We start from the raw sequence: 25436 nt of genomic DNA, 5'->3' as shown, positions 1-25436 counted from the left end.
GCCATCTTAATAATAGTCTTTTAATCCTTGAACATGAAATATCTTTCCATTTGTATATTGATCTTTCTGGTTTTCAATATATTCATATTATACTTGAAAGTATTTTTATACATTTTAGATGCTATTGTGAAAGAAATTGCTTTCTAATTTAATTTTTGGATTCTTCCCCTCCTAGGGAGAAGTCTTGCTGTACTACCATATCCCCTTCTCTTCTATCTTTTACTAACTTAATACTTATTCTATTTTTTATACAGAGTTTAAATTTTGGAGCAGTTATGTTCACAGGAAAATTGAGTGGAAGGTGCAGAGATTTCCCATATAATCCTGCCACCATGCATCCTTCACCAGAGTGATACATTTGCTACAACTGATGAACCTACACTGATACATTGTCATCACCCAGTCATTAGTTTCATTAAGCTTCACTCTTGGTGTTGTACATTCTGTGGGTTTTGAATTCTATTCACTATTACTGTATCATACAGAGTGTTTCACTGACCTGAAAGTTCTCTATGTACCTCCTGTTCATCTCTCCCTCTGCCCTAATTCATGACAGTTATAATCTTTTTACCGTTTCCATAGTTTTGCCTTTTCCAGAATGTCAAATCGATGGAATCATACAGCATGTAGCCTTTCCAGATTGACTTCTTTCATTTAGTAAGGTGCATTTACATTTCTTCCATGTCTTTTCATGGCTTTTTTTTTTTTTTTTTTTTTTTTTTTTTTTGAGACAGGGTCTTGCTCTGTCACTGAGGCTGGAGTGTGGTAGTATGCCAGCTCACTGTAGCCTGAATCTCCTGGGCTCAACCGATCTTCCAGACTCAGCCTCCCCAGTAGCTGAGACCACAAGTGCTTGCCACCATACCTGGCTAATGTTTTTGATTTTTAGTGGAGACTAGATCTCACTATGTTGCCCATGCTGGTCTTGAACTCTTGCGCTCAAGCGATCCTCCCACCTTGGGCTCCCAAAGTGTTGGGATTACAGGTGTCAGCTACCACGTCTGGCCTTTATAGCTCATTTCCTTATAGCGCTGAGTAATACTCAATTGCCTTGATGTACCACAGTTTATCTATTCATGTATTTACTTACGGAGGGATATCTTGGTTGCTTCCAAGTTTTGGCTGTTATAAAGCTGCTATAAACATCCGTTTGCAGGTTTTTGTGTGGAAATAAATTTTCAACTCCTTTGGGCTACCAAGGAGCACAAGATTTGGATGTTTAGTTTTATAAGATACTGCCAAACTGTTTTCCAAAGTAGACACATTATTTTGCATTCTCACCAGCAATGAATAAGAGTGGCTGTTGTTCCACATCCTCACAGGCATTTGGTGTTGTCAATGTTTTGTATTTTGGCCATTCTGGTAAGTGTGTGGTGGTATCTCAGTGTTTTAATTTGTATTTTCCTGATATGGAACATCTTTTCATATGCTTATTTGTCATATGCATATCTTTTACCGAGTGCAGTTTCTCATCTTCCTAGTTCTTTCTGTTCTTGGAGTATCACAACAAGAGTAAACAGTTCACTGTACTTGAAATAATTCTTTTCTCTGTGTGGTTATTGATTTCAGTTAGGTTCATCTTTTACTGCCTGTTTTTAAGATGTATGGTTTGCTTTCTTTGAGTTTAATTTTTTGAATTAAGTATTAACCTTTACATGGTATGCCAGTTATTAAAGTACTGTTTCAGCCTTCTGCACTCTGCTTTGGAATGCTGGGGCTGGGGCTCTGCAAACCACGTATCTGTTTTTCCAGCTGGTTCCTTGCTATGATCGTCCAAATGTGGGGTACCATAGGAAGACTGCAGTGTTGGAGGATGAAGAAGAAACTTGCTACTTCCTGTTTTTTTCCCCCCATGGGGCCTTTTTGTCTGTTTCTTGTTCCTGTGTATCACCTTAGCAATCAACATTTTTTATGCCAGCAGTATAAATTCCTTTCCATAGAAACAGTTGAATTCAGTTTACAGTTTTTCAAATACTTGCAGAACCAGCCTCATCATCCCTCCCTCTTCCATTACCCCGTCCTTGAAGCTCTTGAGACCCCACCAGCAGCTGAACAGTGACTTCTCAAAGGTCTGAGTTTCAGTTCAGTAGGGCTCCCCTAAATTTTAATCTCTAAAGTCTAATAATCCCATCATCTTCTCATTATTCTCCCTTCCCTAAAGACGATAGTTGATTCCTGAAATTTCTGCCATTCTGATGCCCTCATGCTCTTTTTTACCTTTTCGGTTATCTAGTTAACTGTAAAACTAGTTAACAATTCTTTATATTCAATTCTTTCTGTTCAAATAACTGATGTGCTTTTGTAAGTTAAGGTATAACTAAACCTTAAATGTGGTTCATGCTTAAAAATTATAAGAAGGCTTATTCAGAGGAATCTTTCTTCAATCTCAAGCCTTTCTATCCCACTCCCATCTATTCTTTAGAAGTAATCGTTGCATTGGTCATTGTATTCTTTCTGTATTTGTTTTGGCTAAACAAGTTAAACACACATTTTCTCTCTCATGGTCTCTCTCTCTCTCTCTCTCTCTCACACACACACTTTCTTTTATTACAAAAGATAGAATAATACACTGTTTTGTGCCCTTTTTGTTCACTGAATATGTCTTGAAAATAACGATATGCACTTAATTCTTAGAGAATGAATATCATACCAATTCTTAGAGATTGATCTCTATTGGTAGATGCACCATGGTTTATTCCATTAATCTCTGATTTGTGGGCATTTGGACATGTTGTGTCAAAGGGTAAATGCATACATAATTTTATTAAGTATTCCTCTATAGAGCGGTATCATTTCCCATTATTTGTAATCTATGAAAGGGTTGTTTTTCTGTAGTTTTGCCAACTGAGTGTGCTGTCAATTTTTTTGATTTCTGCCAATTTGATAGGTGAGAAGTGGCAGCTTCATGTTAATTTGCATTTCTTTTACAGTAGCAAAATTGAAGCTCTTTTCATGTGTCAGGGTCATGTTACTTTCTTTTCCTATGAGCTGTCTATCTTGATTTCCTATTGTATTTTGGTCTTTTTCTTGATGGTTGAGTAGATTCGATACCAAGGAGATTAGCTCTTATTTGTGATATGTTGCAAATAATTTTTTTTCAATTTGCAATTTCTCTTGATTTTTGCTTATAATGCAAATATTTTTAAATTTTCTTATAGTCAAATATTTAATCATCTCTTTGACTGTTTTCATCTTCTGAACTGAAGTCAGAAAGTGCTCTAGTACAACCATCGTTTTGATATTGAATTCTTTCATGTTCTGTATGGGTTTTTTTCATAGTACTGTAGTATCATTTTATGAAATTAGTAACATATCTCTCAGAGGATGTCAATTGGGAACTTCAAAAGTTCTTTTTCTGGAAATATCTGTTAAACTGTAATCAATTTTTTATTTTTCTTTGTCAACCTTTTTCATGATGCATATTTTTTCTTGAAAATCTAGTTAGCTCTACAGCAATATAAAACTATCTGAGAGGTTGTCAATATAAAGACTTCTCTTTGGGTTGTGTGTACAGAGACTTGGCTGTTCACAGTAAAAGGGGATCAAAGTGTCTGAAGAGACCATTCTCTAGGTTGTTAATAAACTCATCTCTAATAGCTATTCTGAGTAGGAGAAGAAATTATCGCCTATAGGTTATATGCTATAGTATGTGTCTTAAGATTTTTTTTTTTTTTTTTTTTTTTTTGAGACAGTCTTGCTCTGTCACCCAGGCTGGAGTGCAGTGGCATGATCTTGGCCCACTGCAACCTCTGCCTCCCGGGTTCAGGCAATTCTCCTGCCTCAGCCTCCCAAGTAGCTGAGACTACAGGTGCCCGCCACCACACCCAGCTAATTTTTGTATCTGTAGTAGAGACGGGGTTTCACCATATTGGCCAGGCTGGTCTCGAACTCCTGCCTCAGCCTCCCAAAGTGCTGGGATTACAGGCATGAGCCACCGTGCCTGGCCATGTGTTAAGATTATAGTTTGTGAGTGGAGAGGCTTCTATAAGAGTATATAGATCTAAATTACCTCCCTTGTTTTAAGCCTCACTTTTTTAAAAAAAAAAAAATTTTTTTTTTTTTTTTTTTTTTTTTTTAAAACATTTAAGTTCAGGGATACATGTGCAGATTTGTTATATCGGTAAACTAGTCATAGGAGTTTGTTGTTGTACAGATTATTTTATTACCCAGGTATTAAGCCTAGTACCCATTTTTTTTCTGATTCCTCTCCTTTCACCCTGTACCCTGCCCCAGTGTGTTCCCCTCTGTGTCCATATGTTCTCATCATTTAGCTCCCACTTTTAAGTGAGAACATGTGGTATTTGGTGTTCTGCTTCTGTGTTAGTTTGCTGGGGATAATGGCCTCCAGCTCCATCCATGTTCCTGCAAAGTACCTGATACCATTCTTATGGCTGCATAGTGTTCCATGGTGTATATGTTCCACATTTTCTTTATCCAGCCTATCATTGATGGACATTTAGGTTAATTCCATGTCTTTGCTATTGTGAATAGTGCTGCAATGAGCGTATATGTACATTTATCTTTAATAGCACAATGTATATTTTTGGGGTATATCCCCAATAATGGAATTGCTGGGTTGAATGGCATTTCTGTTGTTAGGTCTTTGAGGAATTGTCATACAGTTTTCCATAATGGTTGAACTAATTTATACTCCCATTAACAGTGTATAAGCATTCCGTTTTCTCTGCAACCTTGCCAGCATCTGCTATTTTTTGACTTTTTAGTAATAGTTATTCTGACTGGTGTGAGGTGGTATCTCATTGTGGCTTTGCTTTGCATTTCTCTAATGATCAGTGATATTGAGCTTTTTTCACATGCTGTTGGTCACATGTGTCTTCTTTTGAAAAGGTTCTGTTCATTTCCTTTGCCCACTTTTTAATGGGGTGGTTTTTTCTTGTAAAATTTAAGTTTCTTATAGATGTTGGATGTTAAGCCTTTGTTGGATGTGTAGTTTGCAAAAATTTCCTCCCATTCTGTAGGTTGTTTGCTCACTCTGTTGATAGTTTCCTTTGTTGTGCAGAAGCTCTTTAGTTTAATTAGATCCCACTTGTCAATTTTTGCTTTTGTTGCAATTGCTTTTGGTGTTTTTGCCATGAAATCTTTGCCTGTGGCTGTGCCCTTAATGGTGTTACCTTGGTGGTCTTCCAGGTTTTTTATTGTTTTGGGTTTTACATTTAGGTCTTTAATACATCTTGAGTTAATTTTTGTATACAGTGTAAGGAGGGGGTCCAATTTCAATGTTCTGTATATGGTTAGCCAGTTATTTCAGCACCATTTATTAAATAGGAAATCCCTTCCCCATTGCTTGTTTTTTGTGAGGTTTGTCAAAGATCAGATAGTTGTATATGTGTGGCCCTATTTCTGGGTTCTCTAATCTGAGCCATTGGTCTATGTGTCTATTTTTGTACTAGTACCATGCTGTTTTGGTTACTATAGCTCTGTAATATAGTTTGAAGTTGGGTAGCGTGATGCCTCCAGCTTTGTTCTTTTGCTTAAGATTGCCTTGGCTATTTGGGCTCTTTTTTGGTTCCATGTGAATTTAAAAGTTTTTTTTTTTTCCTAGTTCTGTGAAGAATCTCAATGGTAGTTTAATAGGAATAACATTGAATCTACAAATTGCTTTGGGGAGTATGGCTGTTCTTACAGTATTGATTCTTCCTATCCATGATCATGGAATTTTTTTTTCATTTGTTGTCATTTCTGATTTCTTTGAGCAGTGGTTAGTATTATCCTTATAGAGATCTTTTATATCCCTTGTTAGCTAAATTCCTAGGTATTTATTCTTTTTGTGGCAGTTGTGAATGGGATTGCATTCCTGATTTGGCTCTTGGGTTGACTGTTGTTGATGCATAGGTGTTAGTGATTTTTGCTCATTGATTTTTTAATATCCTGATACTTTGTTGAAGTTGTTAATTAGCTTAAGCTTTTGGGATGAGACTATGGGGTTTTCTAGATACAGAATCCTGTTACCTGCAAACAGGAATAGTTTGACTTCCTCTTTTCTTATTTGGATGCCCTTTGTTTCTTTCTCTTGCCTAATTTCCTTGGCCAGGACATCCAAACTATGCTGAATAGGAATGGTGAGAGAAGGCATCCTTGTCTTGTGCTGGCTTTCAAAGGGAATGCTTCCAGCTTTTGCCCATTCAGTGTGATGACTGTGGGTTTGTCATAGATAGCTCTTATTATTTTGAGGTATGTTCCTTCAATACCCAGTTTGAGAGTTTTTAACATGAAGGGGTGTTGAATTTTATCAAAAGCCTTTTCTATGTCCATTGAGATAATCATGTGAGTTTTATCTTTAGTTCTGTTTATGTGATAAATAACATGTATTGATTTGTGCATGTTGAACCAAACTTTTATCCCAGGGATAAAGCCTACTTGACTGTGGTGGATTAGATTTTTGATGTACTGCCGGATTTGGTTTTCCAGTATTTTGTTGAGAATTTTGGCATTGATACTCATCAACAGTATTGGCCTGAAGTTTTCTTTTCCCTTATTTTTTTAAATCTCTGCCAGGTTTTGATATCAGGGTGATGCTAGCCTTATGGAATGAGTTGAGGACGAGTCCCTCCTCTGTACTTTTTTGGGAATAGTTTTAGCATGAATAGTACCAGCTCCTCTTTGTACATTGGGTAGAATTCAGCTGTGAATGTATCTGGTCCTGGGCCTTTTTTGGTTGGTAGGCTATTTATTACTGACTCACTTTCAGAGCTTGTTACTGATCTGTTCAGAGATTCAATTTTTCCTGGTTCAGTCTTGGCAGGTACATATATCTAGGAATTTACCTATTTCTTCTAGATTTTCCAGTTTATGTGCATAGAGGTATTTATAATATTCTCTGCTGGTGGTTTGTATTTTGGTGGGGTCATGGTAATATCCACCTTATTTCTGAATGGGTTTATTTGAATCTTTTTCTGTGTGTCTAGCTAGTGGTCTGTTTATTTTAAAAAAGCTCCTAGATTTGTTTTGTTGATCTTTTGAATGGTTTTTCATGTCTTAATATCCTTCACTTCATCTCTGATTTTGGTTATTTCTTGTCTTCTGCTACCTTTCAAATTTGTTTGCTCATGGTTCTCTAGTTCTTTTAGTTCTGATGTTAGGTTGTTAACTTGAGATCTTTCTAACTTTTTGATGTGGGCATTTAGTGCTATATATTTCCCTCTTAACACTGCTTTAGTTGTGTCCCAGAGATTCTGGTACATTGTGTCTTTATCATTGGTTTCAAAGAGCTTATTTGTTTCTGCCTTAATTTCATTATTTACCCTAGTAGTCATTCGAGAGCAGGTTATTCAGTTTCCATGTAATTGCATGGTTTTGAGTGAATTTTTCATCTTGATTTTTAATTTGATCGCACTTTGGTTCAAGAGAAGCATAGTATAGTTCTTTTGCATTTGCTGAGTGTTTTACTTCCAATTATGTGTTTGATTTTAGAGTATGTGCCATGTGGCAATGAGAAGAATGTATATTCTGTTTTGGGTGGCAAGTTCTATATATATCTATCAGGTTCATTTGATCGAGTGCTGAGTTTGGATCTTTTTTTTTTTTTTTTTTTTTTTTTTTTTTTTGAGATGGAGTCTCGTTCTGTTGCCCAGGCTGGAGTGCAGTGGCCGGATCTCCGCTCACTGCAAGCTCCGCCTCCCGGGTTTAGGCCATTCTCCCGCCTCAGCCTCCCGAGTAGCTGGGACTACAGGCACCCGCCACCTCACCCGGCTAGTTTTTTGTACTTCTTTTTAGTAGAGACGGGGTTTCACCGTGTTAGCCAGGATGGTCTCGATCTCCTGACCTCATGATCCACCCGTCTCGGCCTCCCAAAGTGCTGGGATTACAGGCGTGAGCCACCGCGCCCGGCCTGGATCTTAAATATCTTTGTTAATTTTCTGTCTTGATGACCTGATTAATGTTGTCAGTGGGGTGTTAGAATCTCCCACTATTATTGTGTGGGAGTCTAAAAGTATTTGAAGGTCTCTAAGAACTTGATTTATGAATCTGGGTGCTCTTATGTTGGGTGCATATATATTTAGGTTAAATCTTTGTTGGTTGAATCCTTTGCCATTAAGTAATGCCCTTATTTGTCTTTTTAAAAAATATTTGTTGGTTTAAAGTCTTTGTCAGAAATTAGGATTGCAGCCCTTGTTTTTTTGTTTTCCATGTGCTTGGCAGACTTTTCTCCATCCCTTTTATTTTGAGCCTATGTGTGCCATTGCATGTGAGGTAGGTCTCTTAAAGACAGCATACGAATGAGTCTTGGTTCTTTATCCAGCTTGCCACTCTGTGTCTTTTAATTGGTATTTAGCACATTTACATTTAAGGTTTTTGATATGTGTGGATTGATATGTGTGGATTTGATCCTGTCATCATGTTAGCTGGTTATTTTGTAGACTTGTTTATGTGGTTGCTTCAGTGTTACTGGTCTGTGTACTTCAGTGTGTTTTTGTAGTGGCAGGTAACAGTCTTTCCTTTCCATATTTAGTTCTCCCTTGTAAGGCAAGTCTGGTGGCAACAAATTTCCTCAGCATTTTCTTGTCTGAAAAATCTTATTTCTCCTTTACTTATAAAGCTTAGTTTGGCTGGATATGAAATTTTGGGTTGGAATTTCTTTCCTTTAAGAATGTTGAATATTGGCCTCCAATCTCTTCTGGCTTGTAGGGTTTCTGCCGAGAGGTCTGCAGTTAGTCTAATGGGCTTCGCTTTGCAGGTGACCTGACTTTTCTCTGTAGCTGCCTTTAGCATTTTTTTTCTTTTTGGCCTTGGAGAATCTGATGGTTATGTGTCTTGGGGATGACCTTTTTGTGAAATATCCTACAAAGGGTTTCTGCATTTCCTATTTGTGAATGTTGGCCTCTATAGATTGAAAAAGTTTTCCTGGATGAAATCCTGAAGTTTGTTTTCCAAGTTGGTTCCACTCTCCCTATCCCTTTAAGGGACAGCAATGAGTCTGAATTGTCTCTTTACATAATCCCATATTTCTCAGAGGATTTGTTTGTTCATTTTCATTATTTTTTTCTCTATTTTTATCTGTCTTATTTCAGAAAGCTGGTCTTCAAGCTCTGGGATTCTTTCCTGCACTTGGTCTATTCTATTAACACTTGTGATTGCATTATGAAATTCTTGTATTGTTTTTCATCTCTATCAGGTTATGTTATTTTCTATATTGGCTATTTTGTATTTCAGCTCTTGCATTTTTCTATCATGATTTTTAGCTTCCTTGCATTAGGTTTCCACATAATCCTGTAGCTCAATGATCTTTGTTCCTATCAATATTCTGAATTTGATTTCTGTCATTTCAGCCATCTCAGCCTGGTTCATAATCTTTGCTGGAGTGGTGATGTGGTCATTTGGAGGAAAGAAGGCATTCTGGCTCTTTGAGTTCTCAGGGTTCTTAAGTTTCTTTCTCATCTTTGTGGGCTTAGCTACCTTTTTAGTCTTTGAGGTCTCTGACCTTTGGATTTTTTTTAATCCTATTTGACTTCGAGGGTTTGTGGCATAAAGTGGGTTCAGCTGACTAGCTTCATTTCTACAAGATTTTGGGGGGCCAACACTCACCTCCCAACTCCTGGATTGTGTGCTTTAACTCTGGGGGACTTGCATTGGGTCCTGACATTGTTCTCTCCTTCCTATAGGTTTGGAATCCACTATGCTGGGGATGCCAATGTGCAGCAGCTGTGGCAGATGGGTCCAGGGTGCCTGTCTCCCTGTGAGCTTTCACCACAGTGGCAGAGGCAACACAGCTAAGGTTGGCGGGAGGGGCGTGGAAGGGGCCCCTGCTAGAGACTGTGTGAGATCATGCTGGAGGTAGTGCTGGCTCAGCAGTAGGCTGCCAGTGGGTGCAGGTCTGGATGTTTTCTCTGCTCCACAAGCAAGAATGATTGTTCAGGGTAGGGGAGGATTTGCTGTTCTTTGAGCAAGGTTAGCACAAGGGTTACTTACTAGCTCAGTGCCTGCCAAAGCTCCATCTGCAATGGTGGTTGGTGGGAGGATGGTGGGCAGATTACACTCCCACACACTGGTGGGGCAAGGAAAGCAAAATCTGCCCATGCAGACAAGTGCCAGCAAAGTAACGAGGGAAGTTGCCTTGGACCTGGGGGAAGCTGCAATATGGGTAAGGAGTGGATGAGCTGGTGTATAACCATAGGGGATGCCTTGCAGGAGTTTTCTACCAGTCAGGCATGGTCCTCCAGTGCAGAAGCCGTGGAGTCGATCCACAGGGCACCCAAGTCTGCCCTGGAAAAGCAGGCATGGCGAGGCTGGGGCCCTGGGAGAGGCCATCAGACCAAGGGGTGCTCAGGTTGGACCAGGTCTGTCTGATGGGCAAGACTGCCCTCCAGAGATCAGGCTCAACAATTCCCCTAGGGCTAAAGTCTCCTATGGGAGCAAATCAGGCCTAAAGGGATGGCTGTCCCTGGCTGTGTTCTGCTACAGACATTCCCACATTTAACCCTCTGGGCTCCACATCACCTGGCTTGCTGCCCCTATCACTTCTCTAAGCAGCTCTCCATGCCAACTCGAGCATCCATGGTGGTCGAGGGGTCTCTACCTGCTAGGATCCAGAAGCCTATGGGGAGAGCAGGTTGCTCCTAGCCAGTTCAACTCACCTGTTCTCCTGGAGCTGTTGTGGTCCAAAAATGAGTCCTGGTTCATGGTAGCCTGTGCAGGGTTCCCAGCTTTCTCCAGCTTCAGTCTAGCTTGTGTCCTCTCTCCATCCATTCTCAGCACATTCCCTTGGAATATGTTAAAAGCATGCCAGTGGTCTAAGTGCCTTGATGGGAACTGTTTCATCTGGCTCTCTCATCAGCCAGCTTCTCTCACTTTTTACTTTTACACTTCATTGTGCTTTTAATCTCTGAGTCCAGAGCCTTTATAGAGTTTTTTTTTCTTTCTTACATTTTGTATGTGTATTATAGTCTAGCTTCAACATGATTCGATCAGATATTTATTGAAATTCCCTATCCATGTAGGCCCTCATTCTCTTATGGGCTTATAGCCTTCCCATTCTTTGGCTATTTTAATGTGTCTTTGAATAAGAAGGACCCAGCAAACTTTAAACAAAGTCTTTATACTTAATTTATCTAAGTCAGGTCCCAAGTCTTACATTACTGGGTAGCCTATATGTAAGGGCTTTCTTTGAAGTTACGTTGAGTCCTAGTCAAGTCAGTCAATCCCCTACTGGTAGAAATTTATGTCTAATTTTTATTTTGAAAATCTGTAACATTTTTTACATACATTTTTTTGGGTACTTTCCTAACCACTTCCTTGGGATAAATTCTTAGATATAGAATTGCTGAGTCAAATGGCATGCTCTCTCAGTTTTGATATGTGTTGTCCTTCAAAAATGTTATGCCAATCGTATTCACAGATAAAGTGGGTAGAAAAGCTCTATTTCTCAAGCCTCACTGAGTGTTATGATCTATTTAGTCTTTGCTAGTTCCAAAAGTAAAGGAAAGGAATTATTTAACTCAAGAAGTCTTATGCTGACTTTGGAAGTGATGGTGGTATTTGTTTCTATTTTTGGAGCATGTAATTTGTGTCATAATATATCCCCGATTTTCACAATAGTTCTGTGTAATACAAATGACACTTTTACAGAACAGGAATTGAAGACTCAGAAATGGTAAGTAATTTTTCCAAGGTGACACAGCTAGTGAATGGCTTATCTGGTATTTGAACTGATATCTGTGCTATTCCTACAGATGGTTGGAGGCAGAATTTGTGCAACATCATATTAAAGATTTAATATTATTCTTTGGGCCAGGTAATAATAGTAGGATTAGAAATGTTTGGAAATCTCCTATATGGTAATGATGTAAAGCTAGCGGATTCCTGCCTTTCAAAAATGTCTTGGGGAGCAGAGTGGAGCAATTGTGACCTTTGCACTCATGTCACTTTGCATTCTAAGTATATTATGTACTACTTTGCACCATTAATACATATCACTCACTACTGACAGAAAAATATTGATTTTCTTAGTTTAGGGAATTAGATATTTGCATGGTTTTAAAATGATCTATTTCTGAGTAACAAATTACCTTGAAATTCAGTGGCATAAAATCATAAACTTAAATTTTCTCGTAATTTGTTAGAAATTGGTATGGTCTAAAATCTTCGTGTCTTCCTCTGCCCCCCAAATTCATATGCTGAAATAACCCCCAAGATGATGATATTTGTAAGTAGGTTGAGAAGGGAATTCGGATATGAGATCAAAGCCTTCATTACATGGAATTAGTGTCCCTATAAAAGAGACCTCAGGCAGCTAGCTAGCCCCTTCCACAATGTGTAGACACAGTGAAAAGATGTGTCTAAGAACAGGGAGGCAGCCCCCCACCAGACACTGAATCTGTTTGGCTTTGATCCTGGACTTTCCAGCCTCCAGAACTGTGAAAGATAAATTTGTTGTTTATAAGCCACCTAGTATGTGGTATCCTGTTATAGGAGCCCAAATGGACTAAGGGGGAATTCAGGAGTGGCTTAGCCAATTCTGGCTTGGAAAGAGATTACAGTCAAGAAGTTAGCCAAGAATGCAGTAATCTGAAGGCTTGACTGGGGCTGGAGAATCTGCTTCCAAGGTGATTCACTCATTGCTGGCAAGTTAGTGCTGGTTTGAAGGCCTCAGTTCCTCAACATGTGAAGCTCTTTATAGGGCTGCTTGAACTTCCTCATGACATGGCAGCTGACTTCCTCCAGAACAAGTGACCCAAAAGGAAGCAAGGCCAAAGCTGCAATGTTGTTTATGAACCAGCCTAGGAAGTCATGCTGTCAGTTCCACAATTTGCTATTGGCTTCACAGGTTAGCCTTAGTCACTGTAGGAGGGAACTCTACATACAATGGTATGAATACCGGAGACAAAAACCACTGGGGAACCCTCTTAGAGGCTGCTTACCACAAATGGATAGGCAATATCCAGGCAGACAGTGGATGCAGGGAGTAATAGACAATACTGAAGATCTCCTGAGCATGGTGGGTTTGAGTATAGACAGATGGATTCATACTCATGTAAAACTAAATTATTATCTCTATTTTGTAGCATTAAGAAAACAAAGTGTGGTTAGAATTCTTTTGGAAATAAATGTAAATGTTTGTCCAAAGTGGTTGTCTTTCAACATTTATTCAACAAATGTTCATAGTGTAACTTTTTGTACTAGACAAGGAACTAGACTAATTTATTATAAATTAATTTTTGCATTAAATTTTGCATTCCCATAAAATTTGCATTTTTATTTAATATTGCATTATTATTGATATATTTTACACACGAAGAAACAATGTAAGTGACAGGCCCAAGGCTGCTTAACTCAGGTGACAGAGGTGAGTTTCATCTCTGGGTCTTCTGTTATGTGTTGTCTCCAACAAAGACTTCAGTCTTTACAAACTGAAGTTCTAGGATAGTTCTACCATTTGGGTTGATAAAAAGAGCTGAGTCTTACACCTGATAACATAGAGAACAGATACTTTGGAGCTGATCTCCCCCCTTCCAACCATCCTATTGAGAAAACCAATGGGGCCCTCTGAGGATACAAGAAGAAACTGTTAAACCACAGAGCAACAAAACTTGTTTTTGAGTAAGAAGAAATTTCATTGCTTTCAGCATCCCTTGACCCACTGTAGTAATAAGATTGATTTTTATTCCAACCTCCAGAAGAACATACTTCCCTACTTTCTTTCCCTATATAAATATACTTATCTATATACTTATTCAGCAAATCAGCTACAAGTTTTTTAAAGGTAAAAATAATTCTCAATAACCTGGCAGTGTTTCATCTGGCTTGAGAAAGATGGTCTATATTTTTCACGCAACAATAGTTACGAAACTTCTGTGTAGCTGTGCAGACCACCAAAATGTGTTTAATTTAATTTAATGTTGATTTAATAGTGATGAGTATTAAACTACCAAATAGCATATCAGTGCCTCAGGATGTCAGGTTCGCCTGGCTCTAAGTAATTCACTTGGGATCAACTTTGAGACTTCTTTCAGAGCAGATCCTGGGTTTTAAAACATTCAGAATTGTGGCTATACCCTTCACCTAGGAATTAACAAAGATGGTTGTGACCTGCTCAATAGATTTTTAAAGAGAAATAATGTTGGAGAACTGTAGGAAACTGCTTTTGCTGGGTAGAAATATCTACTGGAGCTTTATCCAGTAATATCGCCCTCTAGTATCTCTTTTCTCTGCGTCAGTATTACTACTGTCATCTTTGGTTGAGACTGTTTTTCCTTCCCACTGGCCGTAGAGAAATGGGAGATAGTATCATGACTTACTTCTGATTATAACACTGAGGGAGTCTGGGTCTCTATAAAGTTTCACTTACCTAGTGAGAGAGGATTGGTATTTTCTTCTGAAACAAGAAAAGTCTTTCTTAATATGTTATAGTCCCCTTATTTAGGAACCTGTCTTTTTTGACTTTCCTGAGTTTGTTTCTATGTCAGTTAGTTACTCTTTATTGTAACACCCTGTTTCATTCCTTTAAATTGCTCATCCCAGTCTGTAATGACCTTATTTGTTGGTGTATGTGTTTATTATCTGCTTTCTTCCACTAGGATATAGGCTATATTTATATGAAGACCATGTCTGCTTTTGCTCACCACTCTTCCCCAGCACCCAGCCCAGTGCCTGAGCCATACGCAGAGGTCACATAGCCATTTGTTGAATGAATGGAAGGCTGTTTATTAAATACTCAAAGTGAGACTAGCAGATAACATTGATGCTCGGCCCATATCTCCTCCCTGTTGCTGCTTCAGGGCACACTAGCTCTCTTCAACAGCACTAAATTACCTGAGGCCTTTTCTTTCTTGGGGGCCACTGAATTCTGCTTTCTACCCACAAAAAAGTTGAGAAATACCTGGAAATTATAGACACCCGGGAATAGCACTTAACCTGAACTAATTGGAGTAGAGATACAGATACCCCAGCTCCCCTGTCCTTGGGTGGCATAACTGAGACATTCTTACATTAGTTTGCAGAGTTGGCCCAGCAGAATTAAGTGTCAATCTCTGTGTGCCAGCTGCCTCGACACTGCACCATTTATTAGGTCTTTTCCTTTCTCACCTCCCTTCTTAACTCCCCTGTGTCCCCATGACTTCCCAAATAAATCCTTTGAACTTGAAATTTCATATCAGAGACTTTTCTGGAGAACCCAAGCCAAGATGGAGAGGAAATGAAAGTTCACAAAAGCTTTACAGGCATTCTGTTTCTAAATGAAGGGAGGATGCATCTGTTTTGAAATGAAAGTCAGAACAAAGGTCAGTTTCTTTTCTAAAACATAGGCCTTATTATCTTTTGATAAGTCTATTAGATCTTCTGATTAGTTTACATATTAAAAGCATGGCAACTTTAACAGATTCTTTCAACTTTGGTTTTTAATATATATATTTCTGGATCACCATCTGGGTAATTTGAAGCAGGCATTTTGTGAGTCACCATGAAGAAATACGGTCAACATTTAAGCAGTCATGTATAGCATACTTACTTTACGAAAAGCAAGGAAGCCATGTTAGAGGATCCACATTTTTTTTGAATTTTTATTTTTTGTGAGTACATAGGTGTATATTGTTTATGGGGTACATGAGATATTTTGATACATGCATGAAATGTATAGTAGTTACATCATGGAATATGAAGTATCCTTCCCCTCAAGCATTTATCCTTTGTGTTACAATCTAATTATACTCTTTTCATTATTTTTAAATGTACAGTATTAACTATAGTCACCTTGTTGTGCTATCAACTACTAGGTCTGATTCATTGTCTCTATTTTGTTGTACCCATTAATTATCCCCACCTCTCCTACCACCCTCCTGCTACCCTTTCTAGCCTCTGGTAACTATCCTTCTACTGTGTCCATGAGTTCAATTGTTTTGATTATTAGATCCCGCAACATTTGTCTTTCTGTGCCTGTGTCTCTCTTAGCATAATGACTTTTAGTTCCATCCATGTTGTTGCAAATGATTTGGATCTTATTTTTTTTATGACTGAATAGTACTTCATTGCATGTAAATGTTTTCTTCATCCACTCATCTGTTGATAAACATTTAGGTTGTTTCCAAATTTTGGCTATTGTGAACAGTACTGCAACAAACATGGGAGAGAAGATACTGCTTCTGTATTAGTCAGTTTTCATGCTGCTGATAGACATACCTGAGACTGGGCAATTTACAAAAGAAAGAGGTTTAATTGGACTTAGTTTCACGTGGCTGGGGGAAGCCTCACAATCACGGCAGAAGGCAAGAAGGAGCAAGTCATGTCATACATGGATGGCAGCAAAGAGCTTGTGCAGGGAAATTCTACATAAGGCCGTCAGATCTCATGAGACTTATTCACTATCATGAGAACAGCATGGGGAAAAACCTGACCCCAAAATTCAATTACCCTCCCACTGGGTCCCTCCCATGACATGTGGGAATTCAAGATGAGATTTGGGTGGGCACACAGCCAAACCATATCATTCAACCTCTGGCCCCTCCCAAATCTAATGTCCTTGTATTTCAAAACCAATCATGCCTTCCCAACAGTCCACCAAAGTCTTAACTCATTTCAGCACTAACTCAAAAGTTCACAAAGTCTCATCTGAGACAAGGCAAGTCCCTTTGCATATGAGCCTGTAAAATCAAAAGCAAGTTAGGTACTTCTAGATACATTGGAGACACAGGCATTTGGTAAATACAGCCATTCCAAATGGGACACATTGGCCAAAACAAAGGGGCTACAGGTCCCATGCAAGTCTGAAATCCAGCAGGACGGTCAAATCTTAAAGCTCCAAAATGATCTCCTTTGACTCCATGTGTCATATCCAGGTCACACTGATGCAAGAGGTGGGTTTCCATGGTCTTGGGCAGCTCTTCCCCTGTGGCTTTGCAGGGTATAGCCCCTCTCCCAGCTGCTTTCATGGGCTGGTGTTGAGTGTCTGCAGCTTTTCCAGGTGCATGGTACAAGCTGTCAGTGGATCTACCTTTCTGGGATCTGGAGGACAGTGGCCCTCTTCTCACAGCTCCACTAGGCAGTACCCCAGTCAGGACTCTGTGTGGGGGCTCCTACTCCACATTTTCCCTCTGTAGTGCCCAAGTAGAGATTCTCCATGAGAGCCCTGCCCTTGTAGCAAACTTCAGCCTAGACATCCAGGCATTTCCGTATATCCTCTGAAATTTTGGTGGAGGTTCCCAAACGTCAATTCTTGACTTCTCTGCATCCATGGGCTCAATACCACATGGAAGCTGCCAAGGTTTAAGGCTTGCACCCTCTGAAGCCATGGCCCAAGCTCCATGTTGGCCCCTTTCAGACAATGCTGGAGCAGCTGGGATGCAGGGCACCAAGTCCCTAGGCTGCACATAGCACGGGCACCCTGGGCTCAGCCCATGAAACCACTTTTTCCTCCTAGGCCTCCTGGCCTATGATGGGAGGGGCTGCTGTGAAGACCTCTGACATGCCCTGGAGATATTTTCCTATTGTCTTGGGGGTTAGCATTTGGCTTCTCATCACTTATGTAAATTTCTGCAGCTGTATTGGATTTCTCTTCAGAAAATGGGATTTTCTTTCCTATCTCCTTGTCAGGCTGCAAATTCTCCAAACTTTTATGCTCTGTTTCCCTTTTAAAACTGAATGCCTTTAATAGCACTCAAGTAGCCTCTTGAATGCTTTGCTGCTTAGAAATTTTTTGCCAGATACCCTAAATCATCTCTCTCAAGTTCAAAGTTTCATAAATCTCTAGGGCAGGGGCAAAATGCCACCAGTCTCTTTGCTAAAACGTAACAAGAGTCACCTTCACTCTAGTTCCCAACAAATTCCTCATCTCCATCTGAGACCACCTCAGCCTGGATTTTATTGTCCATATCATTATCAGCATTTTGGTCAAGGCCATTCAAGTCTCTAGGGAGTTCCAAGCTTTCTCATATTTGTTTTCTGAGCCCTCCAAACTGTTCCAATCTCTGCCTGTTATTCAGTTCTGAAGTCACTCCCACGTTTTCAGTTATCTTTTCAGCAGTGCCCCACTCCCAGTACCAGTATATTGTATTAGTCTGTTTTCATGCTGCTGATAAAGACATACCCGAGACTGGGTAATTTACAAAAGAAAGAGGTTTAATTGGACTTACAGTTCCACATGGCTGGGGAATCATGGTGGAACGCACAATCATGGTGGAAGGCAAGGAGGATGACCAAGTCACATCTTACATGAATGGCAGCAAGCAAAGAGAGAACTTGTGCAAGGAAATTTCATCGTATGAAACCATCAGATCTCATGAGACTTATTCACTATCATGTGAACAGCATGGGAAAGACCTGCACCCATGATTCAGTTACCTCCCACCAGCTCCCTCCCATGACATGTGGGAATTCAAGATGAGATTTGAGTGGGGACACATGCTGATTTCCTTTTGGGGGGTATATACCCAGCAGTAGGATTGCTAGATCATATGGTAGCTCAATCTTTAGTTTTCTGAGGACCCTCCAAACTGCCCTCTATAGTGGCTGTACTAATTTATATTTCCACCAACAGTGTACAAGGGGCCCCTCCACATCCTTGTCAGCATTTATTGCCTATCTTTTGAGTAGAAGCCACTTTAACCAAGGTGAGATGATATTGAATTGTAGTTTTGATTTGCATTTTTCTGATGATCAATGATGTTGAGCACCTTTTCATATGCCTGTCATTTGTCTGTCTTCTTGAAAAATGTCTACTTGGATCTTTTGCCCATTTTTTGATCAGATTACATTTTTTTCTATAGATTTGTTTGAGCTCCTAATGCATTCTGGTTATTGATCCCTTGTCACATGGGTAGTTTGCAGATATTTACTCCCATTTTGTGGGTTGTCTTTTCATTTTGTTGATTGTATCCTTTGCTGTGCAGAAGCTTTTTTAACTTGATGTGATCTCATTTGTCCATTTTTGCTTTGGTTGGCTATACTTGTGGGATATTATTGCTCAAAAAATCTATGCCCAGACCAATGTTCTGGAGATTTTTCCTGATGTTTCCTTGTAGCAGTTTCATAGTTTGAGGTCTTAGATTTAAGTTTTTAAGTTTGTCTTTTTTTTTTTTTTGTATATGGCAAGAGATGGGGTCTAGTCTCATTCTTCTAAATATAGACATCCAGTTTTCCCAGCACAATTATTGAAGATACTGTCTTTTTCCCAGTGTATTTTTTTGGCATCTTTGTGAAAAATGAGTTCACCGTAGGTGTGTGGATTTGTTTCTGGGTTCTCTATTCTGTTCTATAGGTCTGTGTGCCAGGACTGTGATGTTTTGGGTACTATAGTTCTTTAGTATAGTTTGAAGTTAGGGTAATATTCTTACAGTGTTGTTTTTCCTTAGGATAACTGTGGCTATTCTGAGTCTTTTGTAGTTCTATATAAATTTTAGGATTGGTTTTTATATTCTGCAAAGAATGTCATTGGTATTTTGATAATGATTGTGTTTGAATCTGTAGATTGTTTTGGGTAGTATAGACATTTTAATAATATTGATTCTTCCAATTCATGAACATGGAATATCTCCTCTTTTTTTTTTTTTTTTTTTTTGGTGTCCTCTTCAATTTCTTTCATCTGTGTTTTAGTTTTCATTGTAGGGATCTTTTCACTTATTTGGTTAATTCCTAGGTACCTAATTTTATTTGTGGCGTTTTGTAAATGGAATTAGTTTTTTGATTTCTTTTTCAGATTGTTCTCTATTGGCATATAAAAATGCTACAGATTTTTGTATGTTAATTTTTGTATCCTGCAACTTGACTGAATTTGTTAATCAGTTCCAATAGTTTATTTGGTGGAGCCTTTGGATTTTTCAAAATACAAGATTATAACATCTGCAAACAAGGGTAATTTAACTTCTCCCTTCACTTTTTGGAGGCCCTTTGTCTGTCTTTTGTGTGATTGCTCTGGCTAGTACTTCCAGTACTATGTTGAATAATAGCAGAGAAAGCTGGCATCCTTGTCATGTTCCAGAGCTTAGAAGAAAGGCTTTTCACTGTTTCCCCATTCATTGTGATAGTAGCTGAGTGTCTGTCATATATGGCTTTGCTCTCCTCTCAGCTCTGACAGGGCAACACAGTTCAATATAAGTTCCCCATTTGCAGTGCTCTGTCTCTAAGTGCACAGACTCTGAACTGTGGGGCCACTGCTGGGGGATGGGAGAAGGGTGGTGTCAGTGATTCAAGACTGTCTCTCCTACCCTCTTTTAATTTCTCTTTCAGCAATATGAAGTTAAAACCAGGTATCGTGATTGCTCACCTGATTTTTGGTTCTTGTAATTGTACTTTTTTGTATAGAGATAATTGTTACAATTTGCTGTTCCTGCAGGAGGGATAAAAGGTGTAGGCTTCTATTCCACATCTTTTTCTGCCTCCCTCTCAGGATCCAAATTTGAACAGGACAATTAGGCCCTATCCCTCAAATGCTTACAACCCAGTAGTGGATAGAAGCACATATACACTAAAATGGGGTTAGCACTCTGAAAGCTAAACAGAATGTGCTATAGGATTTCAGAGTAGAGTTGAAAAGAACTCTGAGGAACCGTTCAGGGTTTCCTGGATAGGGGGCCTGAAGAATGAGGAATTCTTCAGAGGCAAATTTCTGGTTACAATAGTAAGGTTGGAAAGCACAAAGTAGGATGATAAGGACTCATGGTCTCAGCACAGAACTCTAGGACCATATCAACAAATGAGGCTAGAATTGAACAATCCAGGGACAAAGTAGTAAGAGCCAATTTAGCCATACATTGACAGAAGAATGAGAGTATTATGGGTTAGAACTGGGGGTTGCATTAATTTGCTAGGGATGGCATAATAAAGTATCACAGACTGGGTGACTTAAACAAGAGATATGTATTTTCTCATAGTTGTAGAGGTTGGGAAGTCCAAGGTCAGGGTGGTGGTAGGGTTAGTTTCTTCTGCAGCTTCTCTCCTTGGCTTATAGGTGGATATCATTTTCCAGTGTCTTCACATGGTCTCCCCTCTGTGTGTGTCTGGTCCTAATATTCATCCCTTATAAGGACACCCATCACTGAATTAGATCCCATCCTAATGACCTCATTTTAAATTAATTACTTCTTTAAAGAACCTATCTCCAAATACAGTCATATGCTGCATAATGACTTTTTGGTCAATGACCAACTACATATACCATGGTGGTGATTTTAAGATAATAATGGAGGTGAAAATTCTTATTATCTAGAAATGTCATAGACATCATAGTCCTCATAATGCAGCACAATATGTTATTTGCGTGTTTGTGGTGGTGCTTGTTTAAACAATCCTGTGCCATCAGTCATATAAAAGTCTAGCACATAGTTAGCTAGAGTATATAAGGCTTGATAATGATCATAAACAACTATGTTACTAGTTTATGAATTTACTACATTTTCATTGTTGTTTTACAGTGTATGCCTTCTATTTATAAAAAACAAGTTAACTGTAAGGCAGCCTCAGGCAGGTCCTTCAGCGGGTATTCCAGAAGAAGGAATTGTTATCACAGGGGTTGACAACTCCATGAGTGCTATTGCTGCTTAAAGACCTTCCAGTGGGACAAGATGTAGAGGTGAAAGACAATGATATTGATTATCCAGGATCAGTGTAGGCCTAGCCTAATGCGTGTGTTTTTTGTCTTGATTTTTAACAAAAAAATCTTACAGAATAAGGACATAAGAATACTTTTGTATAGCTATAAAATGTGTTTGTTTTAAGCTAAATATTATTATAAAAGAGTCAAAGTTAAAATTTATAAAGTAAAAAATTTACAGAAAACTATGGCTAATTTATTAAATTTTTAAAAATGATGTAGCCGAAGTGTACAGTGTATATAAAGTCTATAGCCGCATACAGTAATATCCTGGGCCCTCCCATTCACTCACTGACACACCCAGAGCAGCTTCTAGTCATGCAAGCTCCATTCATAAGTGACCTATACAGCTGTACTGTGTACTATTTTTTAAAAAAGTTATACGGCATTTTTGCTGTACATTTTCCATGTTTAGATACGCAAGTACTCACTATTGTGTTACAATTGCCTGCAGTATTAAGTAAAGTAAATGCTGTTCAGATTTAGAGTCTAGGAACAATAGGCTATATTCCATATAGCCTGGGTATGTAGTAGGGTATACCATCTAGGTTTCTATAAAGTACACTCTGTGATGTTTGCACAATGATGAAATTGCCTAATGACACATTTCTCAAAACATGTCACTGGTAAGTGACAGTACAGTCATGTACTCTGAGATATTGGGGTTAGAACTTCAACATATAAATTTGGGGACAGGGACACACAATTTAGCCCATAGGGTTAAAACATAGCCCATAGGGAGATAGAGTGGTAAGGTATGTATGAATATACATGAATTTACATGCATTTGAGGTGAACTCAAGTCCACCTGATCTCAGTGATGCGAAGAAGGAATAGATCATTGAACAAAAGAATGAGAAAAGGACCAAAGTAGGCTGGGCAGGAAGAAAATAGAAAAGAGCTTAGAAGAAGCAGCTATAGAAAGAAAGGGAGGTTACTGAGATTAGGAGAAAGAGTTAGAACCAAGGGTTCAGAAAAATAGAAAACACTGTACCTTAATATGATGAATGGATAGCAATGATCAGCAGAAGAGGTGATCCTGGCAAGTGAAGTTTAGCATGGCTAAATAGTAGAAAAACAGTGGTCAAATGGGCTTGAAGAAGAGAGACCAACTATTAAGTATTTTCCCCAAGAAAAACACCAAACATGCTCTAAAAAAGTTACATGCTACATTTAGTCAGAGGCAAGCTACTATTTTTTTTTAAACGTGGGAGAAACAGGCTCATGGTGACATAAATGTTATGGCATATATTATGTCTTTACCTGTGTTCCACGTTTACGTAATGGAAGCTGCTTTCGTATGAACACTACAGAATTCGTTATCAAATAATGGTGGAATGAGATTTTTTACTGTGAGTCTGACAGTGTTTAGTACCAGGCTTCACACTGAGACCAAAGAGATAAGATAGTCCCTCTCTACAGAAGAAATTTACAATGTATGTCTTTACATATTTTTTTAACATCAAGGAAAGTCTTTTATTTCTCCATGCTTCATCTGTGTGGACACTCGTTCCTGTCTGGAAACCTCAGCAGTTGGCATGAAAGAGGCATTTTGTTATAGAAGTTGAGTTGCAAAATGAAGACTTATCTTACTGGTATGTAAAATATTCAGGCCTGGAAGTATACTAGATAGCTTGAAAATTTAAACTACAGGTTCAGAGTTTGCACTGAAAACATTAACAAGTTTGAAAATTTGCTGTTTTACCTAATTCTACCAGTTTTTGTTGGAAGCCCGTGATGTAGAATGCACCATGGAGGATCAAAAGAACTGTACAGTGTGCATGTTTGGGGGAGTTGATGACTTAGTAGTACAGTAGGTGGTACACTCTCCTGGACTGAAAGTCAGAAGAACTTATGCTCATGCCGATCATTGCATTGTAGCTTCAAAAGTCATTACTTCATAGATTCTGGATATTAGCCCTTTGTCAGATGAGTAGATTGCAAAAATTTTCTCCCATTCTGTAGGTTGCCTGTTCACTCTGATGGTAGTTTCCTTTGCTGTGCAGAAGCTCTTTAGTTTAATTAGATCCCATTTGTCAATTTTGGCTTTTGTTGCCATTGCTTTTGGTGTTTTAGACATGAAGTCCTTGCCCATGCCTATGTCCTGAATGGTATTGCCTAGGTTTTCTTCTAGGGTTTTGATGGTTTTAGGTCTAACATTTAAGTCTCTAATCCATCTTGAATTAATTTTCATGTAAGGAGTAAGGAAAGGATCCAGTTTCAGCTTTCTACTTATGGCTAGCCAATTTTTCCAGCCCCATTTATTAAATAGGGAATCCTTTCCCCATTTCTTGTTTCTCTCAGGTCTGTCGAAGATCAGATGGCTGTAGATATGTGGTATTATTTCTGAGGGCTCTGTTCTGTTCCAGTGGTCTGTATCTGTTTTGGTACTAGTACCATGCTGTTTTGGTTACTGTAGCCTTGTAGTGTAGTTTGAAGTCAGATAGCATGATGCCTCCAGCTTTGTTCTTTTTGCTTATGATTGTCTTGGCAATGCGGGGTCTTTTTTGGTTCCATATGAAGTTTAGAGCAGTTTTGTGGTTCTCCTTGAACCAGGTCCTCCTTTACATCCCTTGTAAGTTGGATTCCTAGGTATTTTATTCTTTGAAGCTATTGTGAATGGGAGTTCATTCATGATTTGGCTCTCTGTCTGTTACTGGTGTATAAGAATGCTTGTGATTTTTGCACATTTATTTTGTATCCTGAGACTTTGCTGAAGTTGCTTATCAGCTTAAGGAGATTTTGGTCTGAGACAATGGAGTTTTCTAAATATACAATCATGTCATCTGCAAACAGGGACAATTTGACTTCTTTTCCTAACTGAATACCCTTTATTTCTTTCTGTTGCCTGATTGCCCTAGCCAGAACTTCCAACACTATCAAATTTACAAGAAAAAAACAACCCCATCAAAAAGTGGGCAAAGGATATGAACAGACACTTCTCAAACGAACATATTCATACAGCTGACAGACACATGAAAAAATGCTCATCCCTGGCCATCAGAGAAATGCAAATGAAAACCACAATGAGATACCATCTCACACCAGTTAGATTGGGAATCATTAAAAAGTCAGGAAACAACAGGTGCTGGAGAGGATGTGGAGAAATAGGAACACTTGTACACTGTTGGTGGGACTGTAAACTAGTTCAACCATTGTGGAAGACAAGTGTGGTGATTCCTCAAGGATCTAGAACTAGAAATGCCATTTGACCCAGCCATCCCATTACTGGGTATATACCCAAAGGATTGTAAGTCATGCTGCTATAAAGACACATGCACATGTATGTTTATTGTGGGCACTATTCACAATAGCAAAGACTTGGAATCAATCCAAATGTCCATCAGTGACAGACTGGATTAAGAAAAATGTGGTGCACATACACTGTGGAATACTATGCAGCCATAAAAAAGGATGAGTTCATGTCCTTTTCAGGGACATGGATGCAGCTGGAAACCATCATTCTCAGCAAACTATCGCAAGAACAGAAAACCAAACACTGCATGTTCTCACTCATAGGTGGGAATCGAACAATGAGATCCCTTGGACACAGGAAAAAGAACATCACACACTGGGTCCTGCTGTGGGTAGGAGGGAGGGAGGAGGGATAGCATTAGGAGATATACCTAATGTAAATGAGTTAATGGGTGCAGCACACCAACGTGGCACATGTATACATATGTAACAAATCTGCATGTTGTGCACATGTACCCTAGAACTTAAAGTATAATAATAAAAAAGTCATTACTACTTACAACTGATTCCCTCTCCTCTGTCCTTCTAACTTTTATTTTGAAAAATTTAGAATACAGCAAACACTCATATAACCTATATTCACCAATAGATAACATTTTATCATATTTGTTCCATTTCTCTTTATATCATTATATATGTATGTGTTTAC

General features: G+C 38.8%; 2 long non-coding RNA genes across 4 annotated transcripts in view; one reads left to right on the top strand and one right to left on the bottom strand.

The window, feature by feature from the left end:
* LOC139358104 (uncharacterized) overlaps positions 1 to 25436 on the top strand; it is a 524079-nt gene that overhangs the window by 76319 nt on the left and 422324 nt on the right. The gene's annotated exons all lie outside the window — the stretch shown is intronic.
* LOC105498696 (uncharacterized) overlaps positions 20808 to 25436 on the bottom strand; it is a 100808-nt gene continuing 96179 nt past the window's right edge. The window contains exons 5-6 of the long non-coding RNA XR_011612438.1: positions 22527 to 22594; positions 20808 to 20958 (exon numbers count right to left, since the gene is read on the bottom strand). This is a non-coding gene — a long non-coding RNA (uncharacterized lncRNA). The remainder of the gene's footprint in view (positions 20959 to 22526; positions 22595 to 25436) is intronic.

The sequence above is a fragment of the Macaca nemestrina genome, chromosome 14, assembly GCF_043159975.1.
Source record: "Macaca nemestrina isolate mMacNem1 chromosome 14, mMacNem.hap1, whole genome shotgun sequence".
Classification (NCBI taxonomy): domain Eukaryota; kingdom Metazoa; phylum Chordata; class Mammalia; order Primates; family Cercopithecidae; genus Macaca; species Macaca nemestrina.
Note: the sequence above shows the minus strand (reverse complement) of the source record. Positions and strands in the feature narration are given on the sequence as shown.